Genomic DNA, 20,000 nt, shown 5'->3' with positions numbered 1-20,000 from the left:
CGCTCTACTAGCCTGTTTAAGTAGCACTGAAAAAGCCGCTATTCGCAAAATAGAGAAGAATCTCTACAAGTGTAACGCTGCTGAAGTAGCCATTACTTTTAATAAAGTATGCTTGAGAGAGGGTCTGCTTCCTAAGTACACTAATATTCGGCTACACGACCCGTCAGCCAGAAATAATGAGGACACCAGGAGCTTTAGAAAATCCCTCCTACAGCGGCAAATAGCGATCAAGACTACCGAACTGCGTGCCCTCCAGAACGAGACCAAGAGACTGCGGCAGGAGTGGGATGAGAGTGAGAAGCAGCCCCGGCACCAGTGGAGTAGGAGAGGAACCTATAGCAGTACGTCCTGGTCCGCCCTTCGAGAGGAAGGTAGTCATGGACTGGACGACACCGAATTTGAAAATCCTGAACGTGACATACCCATGGATGTAGACAACCCAGTAGGAGAGGAACCAACGTACCCTGGGAACATCGAGAGAAGCCTCGTCCGCCTTCAGGAGGACGACATGAAACAGCGGATGAGAGGTGCCCTGCGAAAGCTCACTCTCCCTGAACGGCGGCAAACTCCGCATCCCTGAACGAACCCAAGGATACATTAACCTTACCGATTACGACCCCACTCCCGATCAAGACCGCCCTTCTGAAGCTGGGTCTTAATTGCCACTTCATTTCGAGACCCAGGCCTCATGACAAGAGACTCGAAATCGAGTTGCTCCTAGACTCCATCCAGCAACTCGAAGCCCGGAGCACCGTGAGAACTACCGACGCCCTTCAACCCCTCCTACTTGCTGAAGCTCTTACAGAGAGGGGCTCGCACTCCAGCGGGATCCTCACCAAGGAGATGAAGAAAGCAGCGAAGGAAACTTGAAGGAGAAAGTGAACATCACGGTGCGACGTGCGGACAAGACAGCAGCCTTCGTCTTGATTGATACTGCCGAATATCACGAGAAGCTGGATGCTATTTTGTCTGACGAGAGCAAGTTCGAGCGCCGACGAGGAACCCGACAGACGACATCAAGAGGGAGGCTAACGGAGTCATCAGCGCAGTGAATGCTGCAACAAATGCTGTGCACCTCCCGCCCATACAAGGAGACTACAGCCTGGGTTATTTATATGGCAATGTAAAAACCCACAAACAAGGAAACCCCCTCCGGCCGATCATCAGCCAGACGCCCGCCCCTACCGTTACGCCTTGGCTAAACGCCTCAACCAAATTTTGACCCTTACGTCCCGAGTCGGTACAGCCTGCAGTCTTCGGCAGAGTTCTTAGAAGCCATCAAGGACGCCCCTGGTACCGGGGATTATCGCCTCGCTGGATGTAGAGTCCCCTATTTACGAACGTGCCTGTCGACGAAACCATAGATATAATCCTGATCGTGTCTACAGGAATCAGTCGACGGCGCCCTCAACATACCCGGAAGCCTCGCTCCGTACGCTGCTGGAGATATGCACCAAGAAGGCCCCTTTCTCCACCCACCGTGGCCAGATGTTCCGCCAAAAGGACGGCGTGGTGATTGGCTCCCCACTGGGGGTCCTCTTTGCTAGCTTTTATATGGGCACCGTGGAGGAACGCGTCGTCGCCAGGATGCAGCAACCCCGCAGATATGGACATTATATTGACGACATCTTTGTGCAAGTCGACGCTGAGAATGAGGTAGAAGCTCTCCGTCAAGCATTTCAGCAGTGCAGTGTGCTGAATTACACAGTCGAACACAGCTTCCCTTCCTCGACGTCCTTGTAAGCAAGACGGAAGATGGTCTCCGTACTTCAGTCTACACAAAGAAAACCAATTTAGGACTTTGCCTCAACGGAGACAGCGAGTGCCCCGCCAGATTCAAAAGCACCACCGTCAGGGCTTCGTCAGGAGGGCCCATCTCCCACTGCTCGACCTGGCAGGACACTCACCAGGAACTCGACCACGCCTCCCAAATACTTGTGAATAATGGGTACTCAAATAGATTAATCAGTAAGGAAGTCCGCACAGCCCAGGAGAAATGGTACGGTAGTGAGAGCCCGCAGCCCTGCCCCCAGGATAATATCAAGCTGTACTACAAAGCATTCATGAGTTCCCATTACCATGAAGAAGAGGACTCCATTAAGAAAATTATTTCCGATAATGTATACCCCGACTGACGACACCAAGAATATCGACCTAATCATATATTACCAGAATCGGAGACGCGCGATCTATTATGAAAAATAACCCCTCTCCACAGGTACGAGAACCCTGAAGCAGACGCATGTAGTGTACCAATATACATGCCCAGTCCGCGAATGCAGCGGCGCCTACGTAGGTATGACTACCATGCGACTGTCGAAGAGACTCTCGTGCACGCCCAAGAGGGGGCTATAAAGAATCACGCCCGCACCAAACATCACGAGGCCATCTCCCGAGATGTCATCATAAAGAACACGAAGATCATCGGGAAGGCCCCTGATGCCGTCGGTTGCGCCTGCTGGAGGCGCTACTCATCCAGCAAATAAAACCTACTCTGAATACGACGCAGAAGAATTTTCCCTCCTACGAGTATGAGAAGACCTGCCACCAACAATGACACCACCGATCATGACAAAACTCTATGGATGACAACGCCCCGAACGAGGGTATCTGCCAGCCGATGGAAATCAAAGTAGCCGTGGACGTCCCACAGCGTAGCGCAACGCCCATCAATGTTACAGCGCCGCTTAGGAGGTCCAGGCGGCTGCAGGATATGCTGCAACGCAACCATCGGCCCGAAGAAAGTGGCTTGAGACCTGGCTCAGGCAGCCAATGAAACAAGACTCACCGCCACCAGCCAATAGGAGAAAACAAAGGCATGGGGGGGGGGGGGCAGACCCCTTTGCTGTCAAAACCCCCCCCACAGATATAAAGGAGGACGGACACCGCACCAAGATCAGTCCACCCTCAGCTTCCCAGCCCGAGGATGTCTGGCAGCTCCAGACGAACCGAAACGCTCGCTTAAGAAAGAGAGAGAGAGGAGAGAGAGAGAGAGAGAGAAAATCGTTAATGACTTTGATGACTATGGTATCATAGTTTATCTGTAAAATTAAAATATATACACCTATTTTGACCCTTGTATTTTACCATGACCTCTATAGGCGCTCTACTAGCCTGTTTAAGTAGCACTGAAAAAGCCGCTATTCGCAAAATAGAGAAGAATCTCTACAAGTGTAACGCTGCTGAAGTAGCCATTACTTTTAATAAAGTATTATTATTATTATTATTATTATTATTATTATTATATCTGCTTACATGATTTTACATTGTGATAAAGCCTTGTTAGTCACATATTAATGTAATAACAATAATCATAAAATTTGGCTGTTGCTCCAAATAGTGTACACACACACACACACACACACAAATATAATAATATATTATATATATATATATATACAATAGATAGATATATATATAGATATATATATATAGGTAGATATATATGATATTATATATAGTATATATATATATAGATATATATATATATATATATATATATATATATATACTATATATATATATATATATTATATATATATATACTATATATATATATATATATATATATATACATATATATATATATATATATTATATATATATTATATACCATATATGAGTTATTTTATCATGTTTAAAAATACTTTCAGAGGCATTTTACCTGTAGTGCTTGATACTAATCACAGATTCTAAGAGATAAAAATTATATAACTTATTTTAATATATAATTCGACATGAAACATGAAAGTAAAAGTAGATTGTGTTGTCACTGAAAACTGTACTGACAAATGCTTGAAAATGATCAGGTAGAACCCTTAGTCTTTGAAACATTTCTAATAGGAAATCGGGAAAAAACAGTGGGTTTAACCACGAAGATAATTTTCAAAGGACCATGTCCACAAATTTCTTTCTCTTCTGTTGATTTTCATGTTAACTTTCGGAAAATGGAAAATAATGGGAAATGGTAGTTGTAGAACAAGGACAAATTGCTGAATTTTAGTCATATCTGGAATCTGAATAAAGCTTTGCATTTACTGAAGCAATCTCTAACTGAAACAAAACACTAAATTAAAACAATGTAAACATAACTTGTTCCCTATTATTTTTACTGCGTTTTTTACCGAAAACCTTCAACCATCCAAAAAGAAAATGAATAAAGCGATTATCATCTATGATAAAGTTTTGCTATTGACATTATTCTTTTGTTACTGTGTATTTGCTGTCCTAATTTGTATTCGTGAAGTTCTTCAGGAAATGTGAACGCAAATGCATAATTAAGTTCCATCTATCCTATTCACGTCAGAGGCATAAAGAAAGTTTATTTTGTCTTTTAGTACCATTAAGGAAAGCGCACTATTACTATGACTAACTCATCCCACTACCCCTCCCCCATACTCCCCTCCTCGTACATTATCTTTACCATCTAGATACCCAACCCCAACCCCACCCTAATTCCGTATTCTCGAATCCACAAGCAGAGAAAATAATTACAAATTTGGTAAGCAAAAACCACTGAATTAGTTTCTCTTCATATTTTTCTCAATTATCTATCGGTCCGAATTCTAGTACATTTGAGCTAAGAGATTTCCATGTGTTCAGTAGTTTATTTTATAACATTTAAGGAAACTAAAAAAACACATGCACACAAATTATTCCGAAAACTAAATTGAATTCTCAGTAAAGCTTCGTTCGTATTTTATTTCTCTGGAATGATTTGGACGCAGTTATCAGAATTGTTTCGGCAGTTCTAAAATTTTCTCTTCTTTATTTTTCAGTTTTTCTGATTTTCATTTGTTCAATCAGTGAGATGGTTGGGTCTTTGTCCAGACTTTAATTGCTTCGAAAAAACAAAATGTTGCACTCACTCCCATGTACTTTGGAATTTGAAAGAAATATGATTCAAGTTGAAAAAGACATTGCTTAATGATCCAGACGACTACGGCACCATATAATTCCCAATTAATATTCAACTTATCATGTAATCTAAACAATAACTCTTTTTTCAAATAAGTGAACACAAAGCTCCAAAATCATTATGAACTTCATCTTCTTTGTATTTATGTTTTGTTGTGCAGACAATCCATACTACAAAAATCATTTACTGGTATGATATACTCTCATCCAGTCTACTAATATAAGTGGTAAAATAATTTCAGCCGTTTAATACTTTGCTTGAGTTATCAGTTATTGAGACAGGCTTGATTTGTATGTTGCAATGGGTCACGGAACTACAGAAAATCCTACACGCTTCTATTGAAATAATTTGACTTCCAATACATATGTGATTTTACCTTATTCTGTCGAAAAAAAGACACATCATGAAAATCATCTGCAATACTTTTAATTTAAACGAATTTAAAAGAATTGTCGGTAAAAACAAACGACAAGAGCAAAGCAGAGAGAGAGAGAGAGAGAGAGAGAGAGAGAGAGAGAGAGAGAGAGAGAGAGAGAGAGAGAGAGAGAGAGAGATTCTAAATAAAGGAAGAAAATGTAGCAACCAAAATAAAAAATATTAACGCCAAATAATATGTGGTGTTGCGTCCATGAGCTTGCCCCCTAGCAAACTATGAAAATTTATTTTCCAGTTATGTACCTGCTTAAAACCCACTTAGTCTTTCTCTTGTACATTTATTCATACTGTTTGTGAAACATTTCCAGTGAAATGGTGTTGGATTTATGTAAACATTATTCACCTTGTCAAATCTACATAACTCCCACTTTCTCATCGTACTATATTATTCACTCTTTCTTATCTCTCCTCCTACTCTTTTGCATACTTGTAATAGAGAGCAAGTACCGGATTAGTGTAAAGATGAATGTAATAACACTGCAGAGGTAGACCAGTGTCGAAAACCCACAATAAAAGAGAAATAACCGACTGGAGCGATCTAATATTCAGGAAGCACGAGAATGAACACGAGTCACAGAGTAAATGATTCAGAAAAATACTTCTGACTAAAACATTGTTACTGAGTATTCGATGTAGGAGGTAGGGTTTCTACACATTTTTTTCATCCAGGTAACATCAGTTATATGATATATATGGTTAAAAACTCACTTCTAATATCAGTAGTCAATCTTTTATTTTTGTTATATTCAAAGTTTTAGTTTGGAGAAAGTGATTATAGATGTATAGCTGTTCTTTTTTTATGGTAAATTCTTTTGTATAAGTATAATAGTATCAACATTGTTCTGATGATAATAATATTAGAAGCTACATTTTCGGGAATTTCCAGTGAATTTCTCTAGCTAAGCTAACTTTGAGAAAGTGAAAGATTATACGACGCTATTAAGTCGGAGATATTATTGAATAATAATTAATAACAACTGACAGATTCATTTTATATTACTTGATGATTTTCCATACAAGACAGAACCACACTGAATGATAACTAGATACCTTATTTCTCTGTAAAAGTAAACTGCTTTTAAACTGTTCTCAGAACATGAAGAACCCCATGTTAGTAAATACGAAATTATCATTTTGCTTAATGAAGTGTATTTCTCTCAAAGCGAGAAGAATATTTTATGAAGGCCGGAAATTTTATAGGAAATCTAATGTGCTTATAGCTGAAATGCTTAGAGGATTTCTGTGGATTCTGGATTGCGGTAATGAAACTATACAGTTAATGGAAGTTAATAACCTCTCTCTCTCTCTCTCTCTCTCTCTCTCTCTCTCTCTCTCTCTCTCTCTCTCTCGCACTTGTTAATGTCTGCGTGTGGGGTGTGATTATGAAATCAGTCTCGACTTATTCCGTTACTGTGACTAATTTCCAATACGTAATTATATTTGTCATTATAGTAAATTGCAGCTGATAAAATAATTTGTAATCGTATTACATTTTTCAAAAAGTGTTACTAATACAACTCCTGCCAAGGTGTTTCGGATGACAGAGCTTAAAGCATCAAATATAAATTATCCTATTTCTTTTTTTTTTATGGAACTTGGGAAGCTTTTAATAAGTTGAAAGTCCACCTGATCTAACCTTCTTCCCAGCTTCCAAATATTTCTTACGTGAACCAAAGGAAGTCGACTTAGTGGTTTTTGTCTAACAACTTTGAGCAGTTCACGAAACTAGCAAACATAAGTCAACTTGTTTCCAAACTTATAATTAATCTGCTTTTATACGTAAAGATCTTTTAACTCCTTCGCATTCTTTTTCATAATTCTCAAGTAATAAGTATAAAATTAATTTAAAAACTTAACAACCCATATATACACTGGCACGGGTCAACCTGGATAGCATAAATGAACAAAGACGAAACAATACTCTTTTAGAGAAGCAAATGTCTTCTTAGTATTACGAACGCCCTAACCATCCCTTCCATCCAAGGAAAGTGAAACAATGGAGTACCGCTGCAAGGCCTTTCGACTCTCGTCTATTTAGTAAAGGACGTGAGTCGAAAGGCCTTTGCAGCGGTACTCCATTGTTTCACTTTCCTCATGGCTTTTTGCCTTTATTTATGTATACACACACATGCACACATATAGTATATATAATAAAACTGACTTATCAAAATGAAAATTAAATAAATTTATATTCTTATTTATCAAGAAGTTTGAGATTAGAGCACTGCTGTTTTTCTGGACTTAGCGTACAAAAATCTTTTCCACTTTCCTAACTGGAAAATCTTTACTAGTATTCGGAGAAAGTAGAGCTAGTAGGTCATAAAGCACCTTCCTCCGTAAAAGCCCACTCAAGCTTTACTATGTCAACACTAAATCCCCACTCTTGCGTGTGACATGTGAATGCTGTAATTGAGTATTAAGTGAGAGATTTATGACCGGATACAATTCACTTTGCTTTGCACTGGTTCTCTCTTACACTCTTCATGCAATATTTGAGAGCTACCTTTCAAGCTTGAGTGTTCACGGGAGGAGGACTAATGGAGACAACAGTCTTCAGAACTCATTAACAATGCGACTTGCACAGAGGTTAATTACATGTTGTTTGTTAACTCTCCTCTGTCTGAGTTTACGACAACTGAACGGGGTTACGTACATTTCAAACTTTTATTTCTATGAAATAAATTTATTATCGCCTTCTTCTTTGCTTGTTGAATGGATTAATGAAGACTTACGTACTAGAGTTATCTTTTAAATTTCAACTTTGTTACTAATTGAACTTTATATTGAAATTTTTTTTCCTTTTTTTTTTTACCGTTCCAGAAAATGCTTGTCCTTGTCTCAACATTAAGAACATCTTTTTCTCTCAAATTCTCAAGAACAGCTGTCCGGGGTCGAGACATTTTAATATAATAGACTTTACCTCTCTCTCTTTCCACCAGCCGATATCCCGTGAAAGTAAATCGAAATTATCAAGATGTGCAGTGAATGCCTTAAGAGATCGACAAAAAAGCTAAAGCACTGTTTACTGAACCCTGAATAAAAGGGAGTTAAGAAAGATTAAGACTATAGAAATGCATAGGTCGGTAGATACAGTAATTTTCATCAGAAATAGAGAAGAATGTTTTATTTTACCTCTTCCATAGATTTCAACCATTTTTCTAGAACTGAAATGAGTATCTTCTTGGATAAAACAAAGGTATTAAATGAAAACAGAATAGAATAAAAGTAAAAGGACATCGCACAATGAGGTCTAAGAAGGATATCAATGAGAAAAAGTCTGACGTCATTGAATATATTGGGTCACGTGATGAAATCTATACGGACAGTTGTACTGAAATCGAACTGTGCTTGATTGCTGGAAAATTCATGATTAGTTCATGAGAGCAATTCGCTACTTTCATGGCATATGAATATATCGTAACTTGCACATTCACGAAGTAATAAAAATGGTTTCAAGAACCTCTGCAATTTAAGAGAGAGAGAGAGAGAGAGAGAGAGAGAGAGAGAGAGAGAAGGAATTTAGTGTGTTCTCAATAGAGAGGTTTGCAGAATTCTTAGCATCGAGAGAAAAAGATATGCTAGTCAGTGGTCTTCGATAGACTATAATAGATCCGGAAGCTACTATACAAGGAAATTGTAGACTACATTGATGGCCTGAATGGTGCTTCAACGCAAAAGCAGAGCTCAAGCAAAACTAGTCATCTGTGAAGGGACAGTCCAAAAGACTCCCCTGATACACTACAGGTTTTAAAAATAACTTTTATAACGCTCACTAACTAATACGAAATTCAGGTTCATTTTAATATAGAAGGTACCGACAATAATGGTTATATAACAATTGCGTCTGACTTTTCCTTGGTTGTCACCAGTCCATGTACTGACCTGACCCAAAATTGTTTAATGTAGCTAACTGGCGACATATAAAAGGCTGGTGATAGAAATTCATTTCTCGATGTGGTCCGGGCCCCACAGTAAGCTGTAGGTCCCGTTGCTAGGTGACCAATTGGTTCCTAGCCACTTAAAAATATCTAATCTTTCGGGCCAGCACTAGGAGAGCTGTAAATCAGCTCGCTGGTCTGGTAAAACTAGAATACACTTAACTTTTCAACAAAGATTCAAGACATTCAGGACTCGGATTACCAGAAATATTTATTATTCTGATGAGATATGGAAATCATTTCATGAAACATTATGCACGCGTATCAAATACTTCAGAGCAAGACATTCATTATGGAGACAATGTCAGCTCTTGCAGAGCTTAAGTTGCAGCCTGGGTTTTGCTTGAGGTATCGTTAGCCCGAGGTCAATTTCAGAAGTTAGTCACTTCTCTGGAAAGCTCTCGGCATCCCCGGAACCCATCAGGTCCTGCCTTTTTGGATTTTCAGATTTAATTCCCATTTGGAACATTGAAGACGATGGCTCTTTATTCGAGGAAGCTTGCCTATAAAAGACACAATAAAACGGGAGTTATGTCAGACATAAACTTCCTCTACCTGCCGTCAAAAATTGGTATCAGTTAGAGAGAGAGAGAGAGAGAGAGAGAGAGAGAGAGAGAGAGAGAGAGAGAGAGAGAGAGAGAGAGATTTGGTAGAACTCCTAGTCTAAGACGAGATACAAGTATTAAAGGAATCATGAACATAAAACAGTCACAGAACCTTTAATATATTTAGACTCTCATGTTTTTCCTTGGTTATCTCCTGAGACTCCTAAAGACCTGTGAAAATCTTCGTAAGGAATGTAAATGCTAATGAAACTGATAATATTTATCTCCTTTATGATATAAAAGTTCCCTTCTTAAACGACGTTTCCTAAGACGATTCCTTATGATCAGTATGTAAATCATAGATGCAATCTGACAAATAATACTGATGGTGTTTTAAGTAATAAGGATTACTTAGCTCCATCTTCAAGGTTAGTAAAACTATCCTATACCTTTAAGTCGTATGACAAGGGAGATGAATCCTGACTTGGTATAACCACTGGTTACTCCATGGGTTATCATACATGGCAGGGAAATTAGTGTATATTTATCAATGACTATGCGCAGCACGGGCAGAGAATGAGTCATAAAATGAGAGAGAGAGAGAGAGAGAGAGAGAGAGAGAGAGAGAGAGAGAGAGAGAGTCTCATCACTTAAGGAAAAGAAAAAGTTTTTCTGAGGGTTACTGCCGTTGAGATGGGGCTTCCATAAACAGCATCAGGCTTGCAACTTTCCGGACGGGAGATTGTTGCCAAGCAATCGAATGCCATTGGCGTGTCAGACCCTTTTACGTAATCTCTTCCAAAATTATTATGGTGTTAGATTATGGAGTATCTGAGCAAAAACACTGAGGAAGGTGATGCGATGATATTTGAACGGAGTAAATTCAGAAAAGACGAAGATGTTTTGAAATGATGTGTTGCTTAATCGAATTTTGTTCCATTCATCAATGAAAACTGGTCCTCGCAATAACTATTGCAAGCTAAAACCGAATGATGATAAATTGTCTTGACAAGTCTCGTCAAGGCTATTGTTCTCCATTAACGAAACGCCATGAATATGCAAGTGTAAAAATTTAATGCGTGCGGGTATTTCTACATGCGTAATCAATAGTTGTACTTGGCTTTATTATTATTTTCATAAGATTATTAAATTAAAAACGCTTAAATGGCTCGCATAGCATGCACACTTCTTTATTAATGCTTTTAAATTTGTAAAAAAAAAAATTGTGTACGTATAATTACAATAAGAGAACCCCATAATTTAAACACTTATTTAATAACACTTTCCAGTTATAGGGTTCGTCGGAGCTAAAAAAAATATTTGTTGGAACTTCCTTTAAGCCTCTGGTTGATGGTGATTACAAATTGTTTAACTAGGTTTTGTGAAACCCTATGAAGAAATAACTTTATGCAGTGGGATAGGGGACTTTGAATACACGCATCGATGGCGCAATCTAAACATATCTGGTCATTGGTTTTTCCCGTTGATCTGAATAGCACGTGTACTCACAATATAAACAGAGGGTGAAAAAGAGTAGCTCGAAAATAGTAGATATTTAGCGAGAAAAGTGTCATGGAAAGAGAATCGACAGAACATACTCAGAAAAAGAAATCCCAATGTCATTGTCAGTCCCTTTATTTTGTTGATGGTGATGAAGTAATTAAACATCAGACAACTCAAATAAAACCATTTATATATCAGGAGGGGGAAAAGGGCAGCCGGAACCAAAACGGCGCGAATGGAAAAGTCAGTTTTAAATCGTAACAAAATAAATCTGGCTGAAAACAACGAGTTCTGCAGATGGCTGGAAAGTTGATACCTATTACGTATATAGTCAGTTTAAGCCATTGGCAGATAACATACAGCAGCAATAACAGTCAGAAATTCTGCTTCATGGTGCTAGTTTGAACCTTAAACTGATTCCTGAGACCTGGTCACGCAATATCGAACTGGTCAGTATTTGGGCATCGGAAATGTCTCCCACGAGGGCTTCACGTTTTTCTTTTATTTTTTTTGCTGAGTAAAAAGGGTATCGAGTTCCGAAAATCAACAAGAAAATGCTCTGGTAAAAAGGACCCAAGTGACTATATGAGAAAGAGAGATAGTTATGGTTGAAAAATTATATTTTTGGGAAGATTAAGTCTTTTTTATTTATTGATTGATTTATATATCAGTTAGAGGATTTGGAAGAAAATACAAAAGACTGTGAAATATTAGAAACCTACAAATAACCCAAATTATATCCTTACAGCCTAGTAGGAGAGCTCAAAATAATGTTTAAAAATATTACTGGCCGATTAAAAGCTAATTACGCAAAATGACTTAAGAAAAAATTGGAGTAATCAATAGTACAAAATATGTAGTTTGTTTTGTACTTTTTTAAAACCCAAGTATGTGGCAAATAAACAGTTTCCCTACCGTCATTGAATTTGTTATTTTGGCAGATGGAAAATAAATACAAGAGTTTTCTTATAAGCATACACTTTCGAATCCAGATGTGGCCATATGCTTTACGTCCAAATCAGTGTTTTTTTTATTTTTTATTTTTAGTAAATTATTACTCTATCTTGCAACATATAACGTATTTTATGAATTTATATCGACTGAGATTCATCGCTTCGTTAAATGTAGTAATGGGTTGTCATCCTTAAAACGCAACGAAAATGATTATAGAGTTTGTAGCAAAAAAGTAAAAGTACCCTCAACTGATTAGAATAACGAATGAACGCCACAGGGTTGAATATAGCAATCGAGCTACAATTTTGTAAGATTGAAATTGTTTTCTAACAAAAGTCCTTGACATGAAAAATTCGTGGCAATTGCGAGCAGTCGAGTGATGAGTAAAACTCCGCGCAATTTCACTATTCAATAGTCAACGGTAAAACACGGCGATAACTACAAGCTACGAAAATTGAGAAAAGTTACTAGAGGATTGAAATGATCTCATGTACGATGCATAATATGCAACATAATTCTCAAGCTTCATAACACTTTAGAAACAGGAAAGAAATAATCTGACGCTGTTATGAAGCAAATTATACTGATTTTTAAAACATATTTCCACTGATAATAGGAAGCATTAAATGCTCCTACAAATCAATGATAATTCTTTAGCACATAATTGAGCCTGCAGCATGAAAAAGTGGAAGACAAACTTTCAATGGAACTGAGAACCGTTTTTAAATACCCAGTCTTGTATTTACAAGCAGAGCCAGGAATCAATTTTATTTCCACACTTTCTGTGCGTCTCCATATTTAGCGGTAGTCCATACAATATCCCAAATTTATAATATATATATATATAATATATATATATATATATATATATATTATATATATATATATATATATATATAAATATCGAAGTAACTCTTAGATAAACTGTCTCCTACATCCTGATATAATGTGAATTTGTTTGAACATTTATTTTATCAAGTCCTCCCTGGATCAACAGTTTGCCACAATTTCCCATAATCATCTCCCTTTCCCTAGAAAGGAATTCATAAAAAATGAACGCAGATTGTGTCATAGCCTACATAACAAATCTTCCTGCAGTTCATGTTGCTATATAAACTCTTATATTCTTAGCTTGCATTCTCTGATTGCATGCCTTACAACTCGAACGACCATAGAGACTAAATAGGCATTTATGTAAGATTTTTATTTGTTCCTGAATCTTTATTGTAAAATAACACCCCTATACTTTCCAATAGCTTTTCCTAATGACTGAGAATGGCACCAACCCGTTTTCTTGTGTCAAGAAAACCACTATAATTCTTCGGAGATTTGCAATCCTATCGTTTTATATCGATTTTTATTTCATTCTTACTGTTTTAACGATTTTTTATATCTGTCTTACGGTTTTAACTTATGTAGCTACTGAAAGGCTCAAATATGTAGTTTATTCTTAATATCTTCATTACTGACTATCCTCTAAATCAGCGGTCCCAAAGAGAATATGAACGGAGGGATAATAAAAGGAATGGAAGGAGTTGTAGCTAGGGGGCCGAGGGAACTTTGCAAAGAACCATAAGTAATGTCTACTGTGTACCGCGTGCGGTGTATTGACGACACTTCCCTCCTACAGGATAAACTGTGAAGCCAAAATCGTTATTATGTAACGTGTTGGATTGTTCATTATTCTCGTCACTAAAATTGCAGGTCTCTACATCTGTAAACATAATGAAATATGTTCGTGATTTCATATAAGTATGAATTCCTTTTCATTAGGAATTCAAACCATCACTTTTTACTGACTCATACATTTTATATCATATTCAGGAGCATTGCTCCAGGGTGCTTTGACCTTTCTCTCCATATTTATTCTCCGAATGATATATTCAGCTTTATGATCATCCGCTATTTTCCTGAACATTTTGTAAGGTAGGTGAATATTTCTTGATCTAACTATTTACCTGTCTTTACACACACACACACACACACACACACACACACACACACACACACACACATATATATAATTATATATATTAATATATATATATATATATATTTATATATATATATATATATATATATTATCTATATAATATATTAATATATATATATATATATATATATATATATTATTATATAGATATATATATATATATATATAGTTATATAAAATTAATATATATATATATATATAATATATATATATAATAAATATAATATATAATATAAAAAATCTTATATATATAGAGATATATATATATAGATACGATATATTATATATATATATATATATATATAGATAGAGTATGAATATAGAATAGATAGAGAGAGAGAGATAGATATAGATATATCTATATGCTATAGAGATAATATATAATATAATATAAGAGAAAGATATATATTATAATATATAGTATGAGAGAGTATATAGAGATATATATATATATATATATATATATATATATATATCTATAACTATATATACATATCTATATAAGCTAAGATTATATATATCAATATATATATATATATATATATATATATATATATATATATATATATATATATATATATATATATATATATATATATCCTATATAGTTATATATAATATGTATTATGCAATATATATATATAAATTATATATTATAATATATACTAAATATAATAGATATATTATATATATATATATTATATTATATATATTATATATATATATGATTATATTATATATATATTATATATATATATATATATAACGGGTCTCTGATCTTTGATACAGATAGAGCTGTAAGCTCAAGCTGGTTTTAGATTACTTATTTTCTTGATCGTGTTTCTCCCAAATAATTTTCTTGAATTTCGGTAAAGTTAAAGTTTTTAAATGTTGTATTATAATCGGTTTCTGGAATATGTAGACGCCTCTAGTGATATTTCTGTGACAATGAAAGGTGCATGAAATGTGATTATTAGGGAATGTCTAACATCTTAATTAAATATAAGCCAAGTTATAAAGTAAATGGACAATATTTTGCTCAACGACTTCTTACACATGAGAAGAAGTTCATAAAAGGGTAATTTTCATGGAAATTAGCCTCCCATATTGTAAATATCTTTAGAATATTATTATTTCCTCCCTATTTTAAGCATAGGTGCTTTGAGAGATAAAGTTATATTAAATCTCCTCAATAAAAACCAAATACAATATTATGAAGAGTCTAAAGGACTTCACTTTTCACTAAAAGTGCCCCTTTAGTGATGGAGACTCCCTTTCCTGAAAGAAATTTTCTTTCTAAGGAGTGTGCATATTTCACAGGAAGTTTGTATTTACGGGAAAACTCTTCAAAATGTTTAGAAGTTATCTTCAATAGGACCGAATATCTGGGACTGGCTATAAAGCATTTTATGAGTGCGTGGTAGTGCTATAATTTTTACTGTGGTGCAAAATTTTAGTGAGGAGGAATGTAAGACAATATTTTAGGAAAGTACTAGCGACGAACCATTGCTTGAAAATACCTTCTTATCTAAAATGAAGGATCCAGATCAAAGAGAAAGAAGTAATAGGATCTCCCCTTCGTAAAAATAATTCCTTCATCCAGTTACCACGGTTTGGTCGCCCCGTCTTTGAACTGGCCGGTCTTTGTGCTTCGAGAATGTCTTTCCCAGGAGCCACTCATTCTTTTTCCAAAGTTTTTTCAATTGGTATCTCATGGCCAGCGGATGCTAGTAAAGAAGCGAGCTGGTAAAGAAGCTTAAAAAATAAAAAGACCATGACAGAGAGAGAGAGAGAGAGAGAGAGAGAGAGAGAGAGAGAGAGAGAGAGAGAGAGAGAGAATTTGGCCGTGAAAAACTTCAAAACATAATCTATATTCAATGCGCGATTTATGAAGTACTTTACATTAAAAAATGGAATTAAATGAATTGATACTTGGAAATGCATGTTAACATTACTAAAAAATTTGTATATTAATACCCCAATCAAATATATAACAATATGTAAAAGGAAAGCATTGGTCATTTTACAACCATGTAGATAATCCCCATAAAGTCAATCAAGGTAAAGATTGACAATTACGAGAAAAAGAATTTATAAAGGAAATTCACGATTGAATATAGTACTTATATCATTATTCAGCTTAGCTGAAAGAAATAGTATACTTGTTCTCGGTTAACCTTCGTAACACCCGTTAATTCTCCCCTTTTCAATTTTACCCTTTGGTTGGCACCAATTCTTAGTCTGCTCACCAAAGTTTCGCATTCTCTTGAATTCTTCCTGCACTTCTTTGTTTCCAGATCCATATTTTCTTTTCCATTTTCAAGAGAAGGCTCTTTCATTCTCCTCTGAATTGGGCACCAACTATATTCTAGCATCTAATTTTGCCCTTTGACGTTAAAGCTAGTTAAAAAAACATTTAGTTTTTATTCAGACAAAAGGTCGCAGTTCCATCAGTTTCCACGCAATAATATCAAGGCCTGACTTGAACATATTAGAGAAACATGTTGCTCGCCATTTCTAATAATCAAATGGAAGTAAAGTAGGGCTAAAACACCTTTATTCTACAGAAAAAGACATTAAAATTCCCCACGAGAGAAATTATAGCGACATCCTACAAATCACTCTCTCGGGAGTGCTAACTCTCCTTCATTCTGATAGATTAAGGCTTTGTAAAATAATAGTGATACTTGAGCCTAAGTGAATGCAGCTATTTTCATAAAGCAAAAAGTCTTTTATGCAAAGATATGATAAAAGAGTTACTTAAGAAAACAAAGTATATGGTAAGTATAATGATTATCCTTAATTTGCAGGGATTACTATAGTTTGAGATAAGAAATATTCATGTAACTCAATAGCTCTCTCATCCTATTACGTAGTATGACCTTGTGGTATTAATTTTCGACTTCTTGGGAGGCTCATAAAAACGGCGTTTTATATGGGAGTTTATTAAGTCAAAAAGAATTTGTTTTCTTGATCTAAAAAGATTCCGTTTATCATTCTCGCAATAACTTAAATTCTTCTATGAAACAGCTTCTTTTAAGATGTATACCAGGGTATCATGCGGAATACGTGGCAATAATTTATTGTTTCTTTTGTGTTATACGTGAATATCGTTTCGGATAAATAATCAAATCAGTTTTGATTAAATTATTTTTAGGTTCAAGAGGATTGCAAGAAAAAGAGTATAGAGGAGAAATAGAGCTTAGAAATATATTAAAATGTAACTCACGAAAAAGAGTAAAGAGGTGAAATAGAGTTTAGAAATAGATTAAAATGTAACTCAGAAAAACTACGAGAGTAAAAAAGAGCATTCCTAGTTTGCTATAAATGAGAACATTTGGCATGATTCTTCATGATTTATCTTCGCCATAGACATATTTTCCTTGCTGATGGTGTACTAAATTTTCATAACGGCGCCATTGGAATTAGAGTTCGACTGGAATTAACAGTCAGAACAAATATGCAATTATAGGAAGGTGTTTGTGAAAACAACAGTGTTAGCTTGGATACCGAACAGGTTTTTCCACTGAACTCTAAAAACAACAACAAGGCTTTAATTAAAACCTTGCCGTCATTATTCATCACCTCTGAAATAATGGTTTAGCCTGTCAGGCGAACAGGTTATTTCTCCCATAAAAATTATAAATAGTTATGATAGATAGATTTTCAATTAAATAACATTGTTTATCATCATTTTTGTTTTCGTAAGATAATAGCTGTCTCGCTTATCATTACAGGTTATGGAAAATTTTGTGAGCACATTATTGACGGAAGTGTATAAACACTTGACCTTAATGACAGAACTTTCACAGAGCGAAGTGAACGCAATAGGTAAATATCAGAATACATATCCTAACAATTCAGATCAGATATGCTATTTCGATCTTTTTCCTCTACAATATACAAATATTAATGATTATCGCTGTCACTCATTGGCATTAAAATTTATTATTTCAATTACATCAAAATGTAAATTTCATAACAATATTAAATATAAAGATGCTTAATTATTTCTGTCTGTCTGTCTTCATTCCTCATGAAATTTTCATTTCAAAAGCTTCGGCGCAACAAAATAGATAAATAAATAAATAAAAATAAGCATAAACTAATGGTATCGCGCACTCCTAAGTATATTTGTGATAACGTAACAACGTTCAATACTGATTTTAATGAAGAAAAGATAGTTAAATGCGAATAAAAAAAGGCTGCATATTTTTTAAATGCATAATTTACTACCTTATTTTAAAAGAGTAAAACCGGAGTTAATGTTTTTAAGTTCACTATGTCCCAATCAACGAAGTCAAGTAGGAGATTCTTAAAGAAAATTTCTTACACTAACGTTGTAAAACGAGCTTTTGCAGCAGGAAAACGAGATAGTGGAATCCTTCGGGTTTTCAGCTGAAGTACGCTGATATTTGTGACGGAAAAAAGACGCCAGGAATTATGAATTGCAGAAGTTAAACTGAATAGCGCCTTGGGAATTGTATTCATGAACGCATCATTAATGAGAATTTTTCGACTCTTATGGTTGATAATTATAGCTTTCTCTGATAAATATTTTGGGACGATAAGAGGTTCGGAATTTCTTTTTCCACTGATTTCTAAGAGACCTTGATTCCTAAAATGACTCCTCTCGAATTACAGGCAAATGGAATGGAGACATTTAAAGAAATGAATACATGTAATGACAAAAATAAGTTTTTATTTTATAGTAATGAACGTTTTATTGTCGGTAGGAAGGAGCAAATGAAAATACCAATGGTCTGAATTTCTTCTCCATGGCCCCACGACCATCTCTCTCTCTCTCTCTCTCTCTCTCTCTCTCTCTCTCTCTCTCTCTCATCTTCTTCCCTCTCTCTTCCCGGTCTCTCTCTCTCTCTCTCTCTCTCTCTCTCTCTCGTGTTTCCCTGAAGAATTATAACTTCTAAAGGAATCGGTAAATTTTTGAGAAATGTTGTCAGTCGACAATACTTAGAAAGGAATTCGTCATAGAGTCTTTGGGAATAAATATAATTAGTCTTTTGATTTAAGTAATTTATGTAAGCAGACCACGTTAAGTTAAATTTATTGATATGTTACAAATTCGTCATAGAGTCTTTGGGAATAAATATAATTAGTCTTTTGATTAAGTGATTTATTTAAGCAGACCACGTTAAGTTAAATTTATTGATATGTTACGAAATCTGTTGCATCATTCTAGACAACGCTCTTACACTACTGTCCATTCATCTCCATCATTCTATATTTTCTAAATGACTGAAGCACTATAGCTTGCGGCCTTGGAGGTTTGTGTAAGTATAATCACAATAAAAATTTGGGATGTGGGATTTCACAGAGCCTTTGGCATAGGAGTTTGGCTTAGGAGGCGATGATGAAGGTGATTATGATGATGCTGAAGACGACGATGAATTTCAGTAGCAACGTGGTCAAATGTAAGAGATCACCCCTTTGACAGCCAGTGACCTTTGAACTTGTAGGGCTCCGCACGGACCCACACACCGTCCATCTTACCTGGCCGGCATCTAAAAAACGTGCCAAGCACACGCATACAAGAAACAGAGCAGAAGACATGCATCCTTGTACATATATTTTCATTCATATTAATGTCATGTTAAATGTATCATACTTAGCACAAGCATTACAATGTTAGCATTCCAGCTATATGTATCATAACTTCATTCGTGTCTTGTATATTTATTTATGTATAAATCTTT

The sequence above is a fragment of the Macrobrachium nipponense genome, chromosome 2 (assembly GCF_015104395.2).
Source record: "Macrobrachium nipponense isolate FS-2020 chromosome 2, ASM1510439v2, whole genome shotgun sequence".
NCBI lineage: Eukaryota > Metazoa > Arthropoda > Malacostraca > Decapoda > Palaemonidae > Macrobrachium > Macrobrachium nipponense.
This window is presented reverse-complemented; position numbering follows the sequence as displayed.